At 40.7% G+C, this 14,162-nt stretch overlaps 1 protein-coding gene across 1 annotated transcript in view; it reads left to right on the top strand.

The window, feature by feature from the left end:
* The window catches only part of LOC134222300 (uncharacterized), a 52,158-nt gene that overhangs the window by 12,439 nt on the left and 25,557 nt on the right, over nt 1-14,162 (top strand). The gene's annotated exons all lie outside the window — the stretch shown is intronic.

The raw sequence follows: 14,162 nt of genomic DNA, 5'->3' as shown, positions 1-14,162 counted from the left end.
GACCATTTAGCCATCATTAAACCAAACGAGCTTTATGCCAAACGACTTGAGCGTTCTCATTCTGAAAATATTTGGCTGTAAGCAAAATAATATTAGAAAAAGTTGAAGCTGTAGAAAAAACAACGCGTCAAAAAAGTCCATCATACGATATATTTCAAAATTCAGCCTCTGGAAAATGTTTTCGAGAATAAGTGAGTCAAACTCTGATTAAATGATAAAAATAGTCCCTGGTTACAAGTGGGTCTCCTCTGGCCTTTTTATCCACAATAACTCTTCTTTCAACACCTTCATAAATTCATGTTTTCATTCACTTTATTATTCTTCTCGGACATAGCCGCCACGCGGTTTAATGATCATTCAGCACTTCCCCAGTTATTACATGGAAGGTTTTTCATGCAGCGTACACACGATCAAGCACTTCTACCCCTCGTTAAGTCAAGCATCCACCATGTTCTACCAAAAGTAGCACAAACACTTAATTTATTTGACCAACAATATCAAATACGAACGACCGAAGCGCCAACTTGAGCAACAACCATCAAAAAATATATAGTTGCAAACCTGTTGCAAGCAAATCGGTTAAAAATTACTATATGAACAGTTGTCTAATATTCCCCTTAGCTTTTGTACACACACATACACACGGACAGATAGTCATTTGCTCAGCTCGTCGAACTGTGTCGATTGGTATATAATACTATGTGTCTCCGAGGCTCCTATAAAACAGTTCGTTTACGGAATGAGTAGATAGCCTTTCGGTACAACTATGTTGTACGAGAAAGGGAAACACCCGAATTCATCCTCCGAGGTGATAATAATTGTTTATTCGTCTTCGATTGGATCGTACAGACTACTCTTAAGCCCTAAACGCAATTCAGTGGAACGTGATGATACCTTTCTCAATTCCATCTGTTGCATTTGACTTAGTGTGATAGAAAATCAACTGCACATTTGGACCCTGCCTGATTCTTATCGTGGTATGTAGAAAACTTCAATTATTTATTCAGATTGCTTCGTTGCTGGGCAGAAAATCGAAGATGTACACAATTCTGGATTTCGGCAGTTTTCTCCCTCTTTTTGCCTCACCACAGCGGCTTTTCTCAGCCAGACCTCAGTTGCCCGCACGGAGAGTTGGGGAGTTTTTGTAGAACCTTCCCAAATCGGCTTTCCGTTTTACATGGTCGGAAGAATAAACTCGTTCTCGAGCTGATCTCATTTATCACTACTAACTTCAAACTTCTCACTTTTCACTGTAAGCATTGAGAATTGCGAAGTGAGAAGTGTGAAATGGTTGGACGTTAGGCAGAATAACAGCGAATTCGACAATGCTTGTTCTCACATATGGTCCTCTGCTAATCTTCAGTTTCTATTCATTTCACAATAGCCGTTCGCTTGCAGTGCAATCTAAGCTGTATATTCATTAATTTCTACTCGTTTCGCTTTCGAGTAGTATAATTATCACCTAAAAAACACAATAAATTAATTTCGCGAAATGAGCAGTCAGGAATGATGAATGAGAAGTGAGACGTCCCACTTCTCATTCCACACTACTTTCTTATCATTTCTCAGTTCTCAGTGTGAAAAGTAAGAAGAGCGAAGTTAAAAGTGAGCGCCTCCTTTTTCACTAATCATGTCTTACTTCTCATTTCTCACGTTTCGCTGAGAAAATTAAAAGTGAAGAAAAATTTCACAACAATCATTTCTTTTTTTTTTTCATTCTTACTTCACACTTTTCTCAGAGGCGTAAGGCGAGAGAAGTAAGGCGTCCTCATTTTTCACTTCTCACTGTGAATCATGAGTAGTGCGTAGTGAGACGTGAGACGTATCACTACTCACTTTCAACTTCTCAGTTTTACAGTGAGAAGTGAGAAGAGAGGAGTGAGAATTGAGACGTCTCATTTCTCACTCCTCATTTCTCACTTCTCACTGTAAGACGTAAGAAATGAGTAGTGAGACGTTTCACTTCTCACTTCGCACTACTTACTTTTCACAATGCGATGTAGTGAGAAGTGAGACTTTCCCACTTTTCAAATTACCTCTTCGGACAAATGTCCTGCTCGGCCAAATGACATGCTCGGTCAAATGACCTATTCAGCCAAATGGTTATTTTGGCAAAATAAACTGTTCGGCCAAATGGCTTATTCGGCCAAATGTCTTATTCGGCTGGATGACCCGTTAGGCCCAATTGACCTTCGGCTAGATGGGTTTTGACCTAATGGTTTGTTTGGCCTAGTGGCATTCGACCAAATGGCGATGCGATGTGAGAAATACTTGTTTACAAAAGCAGTATCACCCTTTTGAAATGATGGTGCTGAAATGATGTTTTCGCTAAACGATTCTTTTGACAAATTAACCTATTCGGCAGATGACCTATTCGACCAAATGACACATTTGTCAAAATGACCTATTCGGCCAAATGTACTTCCCATCTAAAGCGGGAAGCAGATGAAATACAGTACAAGTAGGACGCGAATGATCCACAAAGACTGCGGTGGGCCGGCCACGTAGCCAGAATGTCGAATGATATCTCGGTTGAAATGGTTGTTGATAGCGATCTGGCGGAAACAAGAAGGTAAGGTGTGCACACTGTGCAGTGGCCTTGGTGGATCGATCAGGTGGAAGACGATTTGTGGACCTTCGGCAGACTGCGTGACTGGCGACATACAGCCATGGATCGAGCTGAATGGAGACGACTGTTATATACTGCACAGGCCACTACGGCCTTAGGCTGAATAACAAATAATTATAGATGAAGGAAGAAGCCATATTTCTCACTTATGAAATCTTTTTTTTCTGATTTTCAACTTGGCAATAGGACGAGACCAGTGGCATTCTAGCTAAAAATCCGCTTGAGGCCCTTTCAAATCATTTCAACAACACTAGTACACCTGCTGGTATAAATTGCGATATTGACACTATCAGGCGAGAGGTGGCGATGCTGCGTATTTATATCAATGTGATTTTGCATATACAGCAGTGACAACTGTCGTTGAATGGCGTAAGTTATGAATGTTACTTTTGTACACTCTAGGTGGAGAGCAGTCATAAAGAAAATTGTAGTAAATCCCTCGAGTTTAGTATGGAGCTGTGATCAGATCTCATTTATTGCTTAAAGTTGCAAAATGCAATGAAAGTATAAAAAATCAGAAAAATATTTGTAGTTTTTCTACCTAGGTCACATATCGCTGTGATGCGTAGTTAGTGAGAACGGGTGATTTGTCCATACAAGAAAATTAATTTAACTACAAATGTTGTGGCGCCATCTCAACCAGCACCTTTGGCCCTGTCCTATTCGCATGGCCAAGAAGTGAAAAACGATAAGTGAGAAGTTAATAGTAAGAGGTGATTATTGAGGAATACGAAGTGAAAATTGGGCTTCACTGTTCATTACTCACTCCTCATTCAACAGTGCGTTTAACTTCTAGCAGCTAGAAATAAGGAAGGGAAAGTAAAAAATTGAATACAATCAACACGTCAACTTTATAGAACACTTTCTTAACTGAAAGTCAGTTGTTGTTGCAAAGCGATTTAACTTTCGTAAGTAAAGCTTTAAGAAAACAAAAATGCTCAATATTGATATTGATGTTATTGTTTTAAATTGAGTTTTCCACGATTCAGTACTATATTATTAACTTTTCTTGCGTTTCGCAACAAAAACGATCGGTTGCCGTGCTAAATTTCCTTTCTTGCCAATGTATTCATATATTTCTAGAGCTTAATGGGCAACGTTGCGGAACGGGTTTATAAAAAGTTACTGCTTTCATATTAATTTTCATACAAACTTTAAACTGCTCGTGCTGAGTCAAATTACAACCAAACTAGCAAAAAATTTAGGAGGATTAGAAAGGAGCGAGAAAGTTAATATCTCTATTGTGCATAGTTAATCACTCTATTGTGCATATAATCAAAGAATATCATAAAATTTAAACCTTTGGGGTTGTATGTTTATTTCGAAGATTTGCCCAATATTGACTGTTGCGTGGAGTATCTTCAAACCTCTGAACTTTTTTACTTTTAAGTAAGATTCAATTTGTTGTTTGGGCGTAAAATGTTGCATTTTGTTTTCCTCAGGATACAATAGAAAAATTAGAAAAATAGGATACAATAGCTTTTTCTTCTTATTCTTCTTATCCATCAACAGGGTTAAGATAGCCCTAATGATGTTAATAATAATATAAAACAAAATAAATAGAGATACAAATCAGGTCGGCAAATAAAAGTAAAACAAAATAAAAATAGAACAGAAATAACAATCAATAATCTACAATCATCTTCACAGTATCACGGAGACCTGTTAGAAAAGAATGACGAAAACTTATGACGAAGCATATCACGTGTACTGTTGAAGTCGAACAACGGTGCCACTCTATTGAAGATCCGTTGTAAGCCACTAACCCCTCCTTGCAGGCCATATTTAACTTATTTCGTCTTCGACTGGGTCGTACAGACTACCACTTAAAAACTAATTACATCAAAAAGACAGTATCATTTGATTTCATCCACAAATTAAAGGAGAGACAACAATAAACATATATTACATTGTCAGTATGATTTGTATAATAACATAACTAAATCGTTCTGTTTGGTGGTCTCCAGGCTGGATAAGAGCAATCTTTAAACTCACGGCATCGTACTCCTATTGGCCAATTCGTTGAGTTCAGCGCTGTATTTCGATATTGTGCATCGACAACTACTTTGAATGACACATATTCTAGAGTGGATATGCTCTTCCACGGCGAAATCAAGCATTTCATATTTATTACTCGATCGGCTCCAATTGCTCCACAAACCATGAGCTCCATTTCTTCATTGGTGACGTCATTCGCAATGTTGGTAATGAAAAGTTGCAGATTTGTATTGGTAGGAAGATCCGTGGCAACGATTCTTGATGAAGTTATTGGGGGCGAGACTAAAGGCGAAGAAATTATAGCTTGACGAAGGGGCTTAGGGTTGTCTAATCTTGCGGTGTTAGATGAATTCGACAACAAGGATTCCATCATTCCACTTATGCGTTCCACTTCCGTCTTCAATTGAACGACCTCATCTTTTGTTGCCAATAGGACAGGGCCAAAGGTGCTGGTTGAAAGAGATGGCGCCACAACATTTGTAGTAAAATGAATTTTCTTGTATGGACAAATCACCCGTTCTCACTAACAACGCATCACAGCGATATGTGACCTAGGTAGAAAATCTACAATTTTTTTTTCTGATTTTATATACCCTTATTGCATTTTGCAGCTTTAAATAATAAATGAGATCTGATTACAGCTCCATACTAAACTCGAGCGGTTTACTACAAATTTTTTTATGACTGCTCTCCACCTAGAGTGTACAAAAGTAACATTCAAAACTTACGCCATTCAACAACAGTTGTCACTGCTGTATATGCAGAATTACATTGATATAAATACACAGCATCGCCACCTCTCGTTTGGTAGTGTCAATATCGCAATTTATACCAGCAGGTGTACAAGTGTTGCTGAAATGATTTGAAAGGGCCTCAAGCGGAATTTTAGCTAGAATGCCACTGGTCTCGTCCTATTGATTATTTGTCGGTTCACTTGAATGCTGTTTGAAGCGTCCGTTTTCGATTATATGCCTACAGGAGTCACACATCCAAAATATATTGGAATGCAAACAAGCACATCCTTCATCGTACGTTAGTCCGACGCATTTTGCGTGAAAATAGTGGTGTTCTTCACAAAAACCGTCACACGATACAACGATAGACTCTACGACACTACCCATAATTCCATTACCCATAATGCCATTACCCCGAAGGCCACTACCCCGAACGCCACAACCCCGAATGAGTCACTACCCCGAATGCCATTACCCCTAATGGGACACTACCCCGAATGAGCCAGTACCCCGAATTAGTCATTATTTCAAGTTAATACTTCATTTCAATGAAAAAAATGTTACTCAATAAAAGTTTATTCAAATTTCATATAAATGAACAATAATTGGAACTGAAACTATTTTAATGCAATGGAACTAAATATTCTTACTAAGTAAGATCCCGTTCCACTTCGTATGGCACTCTTCAGGATTCCTGAATGGCAGGGGGAGATTATGCAGCACGTTTTCATGCACAATGCAGAGAGTTGGAGGCAATTGCGGTCCACGTCAGCATGGTTACTAGGGCAACTAGGTAGAAGTTGTTCCTTGGTCGCTGTAGTAAAAGCAACGGATTCTGGATGAAGCGTGGTCTAAATCTCAAAATCGACGAGGGGGTGAATGGGTGAGTAAGAGTGAGTGAGTTAGAGTGAGTGTGTGAGTGAGCGAGTAAGAGTAAACGAGTAAGAGTGAGTGAGTAAGAATGAACGAGAAAGAGATAGCGAATGATTGAAAGTTGAATGTTGATGAATGAGTTGAAGTGGACAAGTGAGTAAGAGTGGTTAAGTGAGTAAAAGTGGGTGAATGAATGAGAGTGGGTGAATGAGTAATAATTAGTGAGACAGAGGAAGTGAGTGAGTGAGAGTTTGTGTATAAGAGTGAGAGAGAGGAAGATCTTTTTCGTCTTCGGGAAGTTGCGTTGACTTAAAGAAGGCATCATCTCGTTTCCCCTTCTATCGAGCAGACGTTCCTTTGCACCATCTCCTCTGTCTGCCTTATACCGGACAAACGCGTCCATTTAAAGAAGGCATAATTTCTTCTGTGTGCCTTATACCGGGCAAACGCGTCCATTTAAAGAAGGCATCATCTTCTCTGTCTGCCTTATAACGGGCAAACCCGTCCATTTAAAGAAGGCATCATCTCCTCTGTCTGCCTTATACCGGACAAACGCGTCCATTTAAAGAAGGCATAATTTCTTCTGTGTGCCTTATACCGGGCAAACCCGTCCATTTAAAGAAGGCATCATCTCCTCTGTCTGCCTTATACCGGGCAAACGCGTCCATTTAAACAAGGCATAATTTCTTCTGTGTGCCTTATACCGGGCAAACGCGTCCATTTAAAGAAGGCATCATCTCCTCTGTCTGCCTTATACCGGGCAAACGCGTCCATTTAAAGAAGGCATCATCTCCTCTGTCTGCCTTATACCGGGCAAACGCGTTCATTTAAACGAGGAATAATTTCCTCTGTATGCCTTATACCGGGCAAACCCGTCCATTTAAAGAAGGCGTCATCTCCTCTGTCTGTCTTATACCAGGCAAACGCGTTCATTTAAACAAGGCATTATTTCCTCGGTGTGCCTTATACAGGGCAAACCCATCCATTTAAAGAAGGCATCATCTCCTCTGTCTGCCTTATACCGGGCAAACACGTCCATTTAAAGAAGTCATCATCTCCCCTTTCTGCCTTATACCGGGCAAACGCGTTTAAAAAAAAGATCATATTTACCCTATATGCCTTATACCGAGCAAATTCGTTCATTAAAACAAGGCAGCATCTCCTCTGTTCGCCTTATACCGGGAAAACGCGTTCTGTTGGAAAAACAGGATCTCTTACTCCATTTCGTAGAATAGTACTTTTCCAGGTCATAATGACAGGAATGACAGTTAAAGCTAATTAGAAGAAAAATCAAAACCGTTGGTTAAACTGGTTGGTTAAAAACTGTTGCGATTCATCGATATCTGTTGGTGTTAAACATAATAATAGAATACTACACTGAGAAAAATTCCATGGTAACGGTTACTATTTTGTAGACTACGCCATGTTTTTAAAACAACCACAAATTTTCAGTTAAATTAACCACGCATTCGGACAAATTCACCACTGATTCAGTTCATGCAACAACATTCCACCAAGACCACAGTTGATTTTTACTGCGCGCATGGTAAAATCAAACGGGTTTGTTGTCTGCTGAAAATCGTCGGTGCGTATTCTTAAATTAACCCTCGGAATGGTAGTTTCGACCGCAACATTTTTTTGCGTGTATAGATTCTAAATGTTTTCGGGGTAATTGTCTTTCGGGGTAATGGATTTCGGGGTAGTGTCCCATTCGGGGTAATGACTTTCGGGGCACTGTACCATTCGGGGTAGTGGCCTTCGGGGTAATGGCATTCGGGGTACTGGGATTCGGGGTACTGGGGTGGAGCCACAACGATATCCTCAGCACAGAATTCCTTGTTGCATGTAAAACAGTGATCCGTCATGGTTGTGTATTGTTTGAAGTAGATAGCACCACTCACGCTACGAAAGACGAGATCGCATAAAAGAGGTAAACAAATCAGCTTTTCAGCAGCTCATATGAAACAAGTTGGTAGCTCGTTATGGCAACGGCGAGGGTATTTATGCAGACGGTTTTATTTTTATATATTTAGTACGTCTTAGAGGCAACCGAAGCATTACGTTGTTGCGAAGCGTGCGTTGCTGAACGTTAATATCAATTCACCCCAAGATGGCTTCACAATCAATTCGACCCTGAAGCGTGTCAGCCATCGTCATTGCCCTTGCTGTATCTCTTTAAGCAAGACCATGCTGAGGGTGGCTGGGTTCGATTCCCGGTGCCGGTCTAGGCAATTTTCGGATTGGAAATTGTCTCGACTTCCCTGGGCATAAAAGTATCATCGTGCTAGCCTCATGATATACGAATGCAAAAATGGTAACCTGGCTAAGAAACCTCGCAGTTAATAACTATGGAAGAGCTTAATGAGCACTAAGCTGCGAGGCGGCTCTGTCCCAGTGTGGGGATGTAATGCCAATAAGAAGAAGAAGAAGAAGATGTATCTCTTCTGGTGCGGAGCAGCTCGAGATCTAATAAACGACATCTGCTCTCGTAGCTCGGCAACTGGAACGGATCCCTCCAAGGAAGCTTTCAAAGTGCGAAACAAAGGAAGCGATGCTGGACGGATTCTACTCTATCAGATTCATTGTTGTAGGCCGGACTTCACACAATATATATCGGTAAAATTTTTCTGCCACCCAACACTTCAAAATGCCCTTCTAATAATTCGTCGGAACTGAAGTTTCGTGCCGTGTGTTTTCCCCATCGGCTAAGCTTGAAGATCCCTTGAACAAAAGGCTTCAAATTTGAGAGTGATCGAAGTCAATTTCGGGTCGACTAACCCAGCAACATCTAAACACGAAAATAACGAAACGACCACATGAAAATCCTTAGCAAAAAACTAATTTCTTTCTGGTACTCTACCGCATACAGAAAAATATTTGGGAACTACTGATCTTGTTTATTCTATCATCCCACAGAGGTGGCAACTATCGCCAAGCTCAAAACACAAAGCATTCATTCACAGCGGTTTTATTGGTAGATACCTTCTTACATTTCTTCACTCGATCGATCTCTTTCGCTACATGCTCGCCTAGGTCTTTCCTTTCCTTCTACGCTTGTTCGCTCTCTACGGGCGATCCCTATCGTGTGTGTTCTACAAACAGGTTTACTCTACTTCCCTCATGCGCTCCTAGCAAAGAATCACTTCCGCGGCTACGGCTACACTTTCTGCATCACGATTTCGGTATCGGCGCTGCAGCTACCTATTTCAGCCACATGCTGCGGTGGCGGTGTTTAGGGGAGACGAGATTTAATGGGTGTACGGTACGGAGGTTTGGTCAATGGACTCCATTCATACACGGTCGGTTGATGGACCGACTATTGTTCGTGCCTTTCGGTCACATGCGCATGGACGACACAAAAACAATAAGCATGCTTGCCTGGTACTTACGCGACAACCTAGGAATTACGTGCGGGTGTTTCGATGGGTGTGGCGGCGGCACCGAAGCTGCTGAAGCACACTACTCCGGTCCTATACGATCGCGGCTGCAATCAGACGATGCGATTTTGCCCTCTCTCCACTGGATACGCGGACTTATGCGCGAACGCGACACGTGCGTTAGATCGTCCCAGCTCGTCTTCGGTTGCTGTTGCTGGCTGACGACACGGTTTGTTGGTAGCGCCCTGTCTGTCCAGGGTGCGGAATTAGTGAGCCGGCCACGCGTGTCCCGCGTATCCTCCGAAATCGAAAGGTGGGGTAAAGAGCGATCTCTGACTTTGGGAGATGTGCCGGCAATGGCCTCCGCGGCCACGAATCCTATTAAAGACAAGCTCAACACACGTGCTCCACTTTTTGCATTTAAAATCCACTGTCTTACCTCTTTTACAAAGAAACAACACACACTTGCCGCCTACTATTAAGTCCGTTTTGTCTATACGGAACAATTAACTTGGGAAAGGGAAAGTTTAATTAGCAAATCTACTCAAGAAAAACGAGGCGAACCGGTCCAGGGCCGAAAACCTCATTAATAAAGATATTAATAATAATACTGAAGAATTTCACATGGTTTTAAGTACCTAATTAAGCACACCACGACACGACACACTGAAGCGATCACTCTTGCCTCTTCCACAATTCGAAACGAAGTGGACGATCAAAGCCTAAGAATGTCCACAGATACCGGCAAATTTCCAGACTTTCGGTTTGGACTAAGTCAAATCTCGCGAATGTCACATTGTTAGAAATGTACTCTGAAACATTAGATGGCCTGATGACCTCTCTTTCTTCTTCTTCTCCTTCTTCTTGGCATTACATCCCCACACTGGGACAGAGCCGCCTCGCAGCTTAGTGTTCGTTAAGCACTTCCACAGTTTTTAACTGCGAGGTTTCTTAGCCAGGTTACCATTTTTGCATTCGTATGTCATGAGGCTAGCACGATGATACTTTTAATCCCAGGGAAGTCGAGACAATTTCCAGTCATAGAATTGCCTAGACCGGCACCGGGAATCGAACCCAGCCACCCTCAGCATGGTCTTGCTTTGTAGCCGCGCGTCTTACCGCACGGCTAAGGAGGGCCCGCGTACCATTGCCTTACCTCGTGAAAATGTCTTCTTTTAAAGAATGGATCGTTTCCCCCATTATCTGATTCGAGCAAATACATTATTAAAGAAAGAATAATAACATTATTTATCTGAGAAACCATCCACTAAAGAAGAGACACATTTACAATTGCATTATTGCATTATTGCATAGCAAATGTATTATTTTTAAAGAAGGAATCACAATTACCATTGCTCCATTCCAGACCAGCGCCTGGAATGTCCTATTTGGCCGAATAGGACAATGCTTGTGGAGAACCAATGCGCACTTGGAGTTTTCGAGAGGAGAGTGTTGCCATCTAAGGCGGGAAGTAGACAGTACAAGTAGGACGCGAACCACGAAGACAGCGGTGGGCCGGCCACGTAGCCAGAATGTCAAATGATAACTCGGTTGAAATGGTTCTTGATAGCGATCCGGCGGGAATAAGAAGGCAAGGTGCGCAGTGACCTTGGTGGATCGATCAGGTAGAAGACGATTTGTGGACCCTCCGCAGACTGCGTGGGCCATAGACCGAGATGAATGGAGACGACTGTTATATACTGCACATGCCACTATGGCCTTAGACTGAATAAACAAATAATTATAGATGAAGGAAGAAGCCATATTTCTCACTTCAGAAATCATTTTTTCTGATTTTCAACTGGGCAATTCGCAGGGCCAAGAAGTGAAAAACGAAGTGAGAAGTTGATAGTAAGAGGTAATTATTGAGGAAAACGTTTAACTTCTAGCAGCTAGAAATAAGGAAGGGAAAGTAAAAAATTCGTGAAGAGTGACGTTCCATTTTCCACTTCTTACTTCTCACTTATCACTAATTACAACTTATTTTTCATTAACCGTTTTTGACTCCTTGCTTCTGACAATGGGACATGAGAGGAAAGAAATACAAAAAGAAATGAGGAGTAGCAGTACGACATGAGAAGGCAGTAAAATAAGAAGTGAAGAGTAAGGAATGAGAAGAAGTAATGAGGAGTGAGAAGGATGAATGGTGAGAAGTGAAAAATGAAAAATAAAAAGTGTGAGGTAAAAAGTAAGGACTTGTGATTTTTCACAAATAAGATTTTTTAAACTCTCCAAATTAAGGGACAAACAATAAAAAATTATATACAATGAAGCCGGGGATACGTTCTGCTTAAATTAAAACCGCTTTTATAAAAAAAAACGCATAAAAAATTTCTTTTCGAAAATCGATTATTTGTTGTTTTTAACGGGTTTCCAGAACAGAAAAACCACGTTAATTCCAAAATTCGCGTAAAAATAGAAAACTGTGAAGCCGGTAATCCGCGTAAAATAAATCGCGTTGAAGGCGAACCGCATAAAAAGCGTAAAAAGCTACCCCAGTACATATACAGTGTTGGATCAAACATGTGCATCTGATATCTTATGAAATTTATTCAAAGTCTGTACAATAAATCTATTTAAAAACAAATAAATGGTATCATCTTTACAAGACACCGGATAACATGTCTTCAGAGCCGTAGCGTGGACGCTCAGTGCCCTTGTCGAAACTTTTGTTGGGTGCCCCTCTCTTACAAAAATAAAATATGTGCAGTATGTTTTATTTAGAGAGCAGTTTGGATCTTACCTTCAAGAAGTAGGATTCAAAGGTTTGATTGTTCAAACATGCTTGTTAGAAAATTCCTAGAATTTTATTTTTAATTCAAAAATATCTTGAAGATTTAAGTTAAATTGCTTGAATTTAAGTTAAATGGGTTAATGAAAGTCAAATCTGAAATGCATCGATCTATAGTCTGAATCGCTAACAAACCAATCCGAATCTATACAACTCAGGCCAAGAAATGTGAGGAGTTAGATGGTCGATGTCCAAATCCGTTATCGGACTTACAGTCGAATAAAGAAAACCTTATTTTGGAAAGTTGGTAGCCGGAATCGTTATTAGTTCAGTTTTGTGCTGTCGGAAAGTTAATGAATCAGTGCGGACGAGAAGTGAATCAATTAGGGCGCCACCAAACGTCTTTCGTATTGGACGCAGAACTTTCGCAAGATCCGGATGTTTAGCTCTGTTTTGTGCGGTCGGAAAGTAAATCAATCACTTCGCAATCGATCGTGTTTTGAGTGCTCGTTTTCTCATGTTTTCTCGCAGAACGATTGCTCAATCATCCAGATGCTTAGTTTTACTTTGTGAGAGTGGAGAAATCACTTTGACATATCTTTGTGCAAAATAATTATTTTGTCGCGACTTCCTAACCAGCTATCCCTTTCCCGTGGCGTTCACGGAAATGCAGAGGATTCCTCGATCTTTTGTAGCAGTGGGTGTCGAACTGAATTTCCGTTCCTTATCCTTTATCATCTGTGAAGACGTGGCCGGCATCCTTATTAGGCTTGAATTAAAAAATCTCCAAAGTTTGTAAAGTAAGAATGTTTTTTCTAATCCCAAGAAGGCTATTCAATTGGTGAGCTGTGCATATTTGTTGTTTTTCGGTCAATCACGACTAGCAACTACGAATTGTACAGTCAATCAAGCTAAGCTAAGCTAAGATAGGTTGATAGCCCGAATCGCTATCGAAACTATTCGGATCAAGAAAAAATCACTGGACTTGAAAAACCAACTCTGGAGTAGGTCTGTCAGTGGATTGAATACGCCATTCTACATAGTGTGGATAATGAAATCTAACTCTGAAGTGTGTTCACCGATAATCGAAGTCTTCATCAGAGTTAGTCGGATCATCTGGAATATGTTGTTTGGTGGCTGAAATCGACATCAGGCCATCACCAAAGTGGGTTGGTCGATGGTTGGAGTCACCTTCGGATGGATGATTATTATTTTAAGAAAGGTAGAGGATGATAGTTGTCAGAGCCTAGACCAATCCATGAGACGAGTTGATGTGGAAGAACAGACCATTTTTTTAGTTTGTTAAAAACTACCCAAAACATCTGTCACACAAATTTTGAACTTTGTAGGTCGATTTGTTATTTATCGGTGCCTTAACTAATGAAATTAATAAATTTCTCATAGCGTTTTTATTGATTTCAGCGCCCCTAGAGACTGGTGCCCTTGTCGGGGCCAACCTGGCCTACGCTACGACGCTGCTTGTCATTTGTATCATGTAACAAGTAGAAGCACATGAGCAATAATTTGTGAATTTATTACCCGCGGACATGTTTTTGTTGACAAGCGTTATTTTGCGTTAGTCGAAACAAATAGACATTCACGATTTCCTTTGTTTGTTCATTACGTTTTGAAAACCAAAGCCACTAATTTGTCATTCTTCATAAATAGTATTGTATTTCAGGCCACATTGAAAATGGTTGGATCTAAGATACTGTCAAAAGCTTGCCAAGCATGGGGGAGGCAATATTATGATTTGAAAATGTTGCAAATTTGCGACCCAAAACATTCCACAAAAATCGTTAAACGTCGTTTTCAGGGTA

Source organism: Armigeres subalbatus, chromosome 3 (genome assembly GCF_024139115.2).
Source record: "Armigeres subalbatus isolate Guangzhou_Male chromosome 3, GZ_Asu_2, whole genome shotgun sequence".
NCBI lineage: Eukaryota > Metazoa > Arthropoda > Insecta > Diptera > Culicidae > Armigeres > Armigeres subalbatus.
Note: the sequence above shows the minus strand (reverse complement) of the source record. Positions and strands in the feature narration are given on the sequence as shown.